The sequence below is a fragment of the Amblyomma mixtum genome, chromosome 5, assembly GCF_055824585.1.
Source record: "Amblyomma mixtum isolate Tamu chromosome 5, ASM5582458v1, whole genome shotgun sequence".
Lineage (NCBI taxonomy): Eukaryota > Metazoa > Arthropoda > Arachnida > Ixodida > Ixodidae > Amblyomma > Amblyomma mixtum.
In genome coordinates, this window is record NC_143016.1 from 174,769,142 (window position 1) to 174,773,867 (window position 4,726).

Sequence of the window (4,726 nt, forward strand, 5' to 3'; positions counted from 1 at the left end):
TATTGTGCCGCGCTGCAGGGACTTGATTTCAGCGCAGTGAGTAAGGTAATATGTGGCGACGATGATCCACCGGTTTCTCGAAGATGAAGTTTCGAAAGGGCCGAGAAGGTCCAACTATCTCAAACGGGATTCTGGGAACTTGTACGGGATGTAAAAGTTGAGCTGGCCTTACAAGGGGTCTTTCCTGTCGGTGACAATTGCAGCACCTGCACACGTAATGTTGCACTGTAGCCGCAAACTAGCTCTATTGGATGCGAGCCAGGGTGCAGGCGTAGCCGAGGTGACCGGCGGTGGGCTCTTCTTGACATGCCTGCAAGGTTTTTTCTCGGAGAGGCGCTGGGACGACGTGGAGACAGCAGCTTCCCTGGTAGCACATGATGTTGCCACAACATTGCAGCAATGTTACCTATGTTGTACTTTGTTGCACAACGTTCAACAACTTGTTACAATGTTAGCACAACGTTGCAAAATGTTGCGCAACATTAGCACACTTATAGCAATGTTGTTTAAACATTACTGATGGGATGTTGCTGCAACATTAGACAACAACATTGCTAAAACGTTACACACGCAACTCAGCACCAACGTTACACTGCCATATGTTAGCGTAACGTTGCAAAATGTTGTTTTATGTTTCTGTGAAAATATATTAAGGCGAAAAACTAATGGCTCATACTCACAGCCATGACCCTGTCCGTGTCCATACATCTGAAGTGAGTCATACCTTGTAATTACTACTCAGAAGTCATGACTAGCTAGTCATTAACTAGTGAACTAATTAGTAATGGCTAACTAGTCATTAAGGAGTCAACTAATTAGTCATGCCTCGTTAGTCATTAACCAGTCATGACTAGTTAGTCAAATAATTAGTCATGACAACGTAGTCATTAACCAGTCATGACTAGTTAGTCAAGTAATTAGTCATGACAAAGTAGTCATTAACCAGTCATCACTAGTTAGTCATGACTAGTTGGTCATTATCCAATTAGTCATGGGTCATGACTAAGTCGCCCCATAGCCGCCTTCTGTGTGTCTACGGCAAGCTGTGGGGAAAGGCTTTCGCCTCGCGCACTATGGATCGTCAGAGTGCACCCTGAATTTTTTTTTAGTTTCTAGCACAAAATATTGAGCAAGCACACAAATTTATGGGGCGTCCCTAAAGTGTTTCAGTGAGCTTTTCAAAAATTCGAAAAATGTGGCGGTTGATAAAGAAAGCAATTTTTTTTATTAAAAAGCTTTCAGCCGCGGAGGACCACTTTTTGGAAAGCGTGCTAATCAGCTAAAATTGCTGATTGGTGTCTTGAAGGAATTGCGCTTTCGTAGCCGCTGTGAAGAGGATAAATATAAAAATAAAATATATATTCTGTCCAGCCGTGTAGCCTGAAGATATGAAATAAAACAGCGCAAGAGATGCGAAGTGGTGTCTGTGTATACCCAAGTACGAACATCCTGTTGGCAACAGTGAAACAACAAAGAATATGGCGGCTTGAAGCGGCAGGTCGGTGTCAACCGGTCTCAATCTGTACGCCGAATAACGCAATCGGGCCTAATCAAACATTACAATGGTGTCAAAGTGCTCTTTTGACTTGTGTAAGTGGAAAGCAAGCGACTAGTGCATCGCGCCAATCCTCGCCGACATCGAGCGGAAACAACGAAGCGCGAACGTGGCGGTCTGCGACCAACTGACCTCAGCTGTACCGGTCACGACTGGTCCAAGTGGGCTGAGGGACTCGAGATCATTTTTGTAGGATGCAACACTACGGCGGATGCACGCAAGAAAGCGCCTCATCATAAGATCGGCGAAAAACACAGTAAGTCCCCTTACGCGTTTTACGCATGGCTCAGATGGCTCCATGCTTGGCTCAGATGGCTCCCTCGGCACTGTTACTTTGGAAACGCCGAACTTGAGATAAAGAATAAGATAATCCTTGCCTCAGTGCCGTCTCGTATCCGGAAGGGCACTATGCTACAAGGGTGAATGTCTTGGAACGTTGAATGTGGTGTGCCCGAAATCTTCAAGAGCGCCGACCGCGACGCGAGTGTGCCTGCTGCGCACAAGCGTGGTCAGCACCGTAGCCGACAACACAGCGGAAACGTCAGACAGATGCCTTGGAAAGGCCTGAGGTGAAAGATGCTTAGTCTAAATCCCGTAGTATTTTTTAGACTGTGGTTGAAGCATTCTGGCGGTGTCCATTCCACATGCATCCCGGAGAATTTCTTGACTGGTTACTTGTTACAGTTCATTTTCGCCGCTGACGTGTGATGTACCGGACTGATATGGCTTTAACCAATGTACACATCCAAATTAAGAGTACTCCCCTATTTTCTGACGGCCCATATTCGCTACTGAGAAGTTCGAGGTGTAAAGCTTAAAATATCAGTGTAGCTGGAGAGAGCTGGAAGCGGAAGCAAATACTAATAAATTGTTCTAGTGTGACAAAAAGTGCTCTGAAGTGCCGTTGTGGTCTTCTTGTCGCGCGCGGGCTCAAGTCTCGAGCTCGCAAACAACCTGCTAATTATGTGTTTTGCTTCCCATCTTCGTTTCTTTCTTTTTGGGCTTTATGATCTTTGTCATTCCACGCCACGATTGCTGGTTTGGCTCACATGGACTATCTCGAAAGGATGCCTTAAATTCATATTGCTCTGTTCCCTATTCGCAGCACTTGCAACCCAATGAGCAGTCAAGTTTCTGTTGATGAAAATTGCTATTTGCGTCAGCATGGAAGGTAGATCTTGAGCGTTCTCTGTCTCTTGAAAGACGGCCGTGAGAATATTAAGATCAATTTTGGTAAACTGTCACATGGTTTTATCTAGCCAGTCAGAGGCAAGTGCTTTGAAATTTTTAGTACAAATTTCTCCTGGTCGCTGGGGAAATAGACACTGTAAAAGTGTTTTTCTCTCGAGAAGACGAAGTGATGGGCCCTGACACTTGGCACAGGAGCAGAAACTCAGTACAGATATTGAAATACTTGAGTGAGACCACACATATCTGTCACATGTGGACCACGACAACCTTGCGTCAACAGTATCGGAGGTCATTTTGATCTAGCCATGTCACTTTCAGAGCATCACTAGTAGCTGAAAGCCTCGGTTTGCATTTCTTGAAAGCCACTGCGGTGCTGAATTTTTCTTTGCATATGAATAGGTCCTAGAGACTTAAATTCAAGGCTCAAATTAAGTTTTATAAACTGGTCTGCTTTACCATATGCAGGCAAAGAATGCGCACAAATGCCAATAAAAAGATCAAAATAATTTAGAGTAAAGATGAAGTGTAATGCCTTTAGACCCATTACATTCCAGTAATTAGTTAATTAATTACTTGTCTTTTTCTAAAAAACTTTCTACTGAATTCTTCAAAATTTGTCATGGCTCGCAATTCTCTCTAATTGTAGAATAGGTTTTGTATGCCATTTGCTGCAATGGCTGATCACACAACCTTCTGCATTCTTGGTTTTGAACTTTTCAGTGGAAGCGAAGAAAAAGTTTGCGAGAGTAACAGAGAAGGTGCACTCATATGGAGCTGATTGACTATGCTATGCCCCATCAAGGATTAAGCAAAGGTGAGCAACTGTTTCTGCATAAGTCGTTCACCTCAGTGCTTTGTCAAATATGTGGAGAGATGCAGCTGCTGCAAGTGCAAGATGTTTTTTGAGTGTATTGTGCTTTATGAGCACAACTGTCAGCACATACTGTGACATTCAACTTGGCCGACAGCAGACCTTAGTCTGGACAGCACCTGTGGAACAGTTATGACAGCGGCTGTATGGTGGTATTGTGAACTAGTAATTCTATAGAATATCTCTCCCTGCTCATGTTTTTCTCTTTTTATGCACAGTATTATTTACAGATACGCTCCTGGGACAACAGAAGGTTCAAAAACAAACTGAACAAGGTGTCCATATAAACCATCTGCAGTGGAGACTCTCAGCTATACCGTGCTTTGGTTGTGAACACAAATTCATTTTACCATGACTTCTCTGCAGTCATAGCACTGCACTGCAAAGAACATCTAAGTTTCATGTTTCGCACTCTTCATGGCATGTTTCTGTCAAAACATGTCTGTGGTATAAGTGATTGCATACAAAAGCTAGTAGAACATTTTTGTTCTTGCAGGTATTCTCCATCAGATTTCCTAGTTTTAAGTGCAACTTTTTTTTTACTTTGCAGAACATTGGCTACACTCAGCAGGGACTCGTGCAGGATGCAGCATTGCCGATTACAGGCCAGAAATATCTCCATTAGTTGCGAGGTCAAGCTTCAGAGAGCAATAAAAAGTCTTACTAGTCACTCTGCACATTTGTTTGTCTGTTTAAGCACTGCCGTTCTTACAAGCTGCTGGCTGGTCAAGCTATGAACGGCAGGAGCACAATCTTCAGGGTCTGCATGCAGCATGCGTGCGTATATTGTATGTTACTGGAATGTTGTTTTATGTTTCCTGAAACATTACATAACGTTGCTTAAACGTTTCAGCAATGATGCAGCAACATTGTTGAAACGTGGCAGCAACGTTGTTGTGATGTTGCATGCTAACGTTACCTGAATGTGATTTCAAGAGGACATTATCCACGTTGTAGCAACGTTGCAGTCAAACATTGCTGCAATGTTGCTGCAACATTTTGTGCTACCAGGGTTCAGGTTGGAGAAAAATTTGCTTTGTACAGCACGTTGTTGCCGATACAAAAGGAGGGCTGAGTTGGTGCGAAGGGCTGGGGAACTCCAGTGGTAC

At 43.7% G+C, this 4,726-nt stretch overlaps 1 long non-coding RNA gene across 1 annotated transcript; it reads left to right on the forward strand.

Moving 5' to 3' along the window:
- Positions 1–1,486: 1,486 nt before the first annotated feature.
- Positions 1,487–4,292, forward strand: LOC149344766 (uncharacterized). Its single transcript, XR_016282789.1, has 3 exons — positions 1,487–1,811; positions 3,467–3,560; positions 4,168–4,292. It is a non-coding gene; the product is annotated as an uncharacterized LOC149344766 (long non-coding RNA).
- Positions 4,293–4,726: the final 434 nt, after the last annotated feature.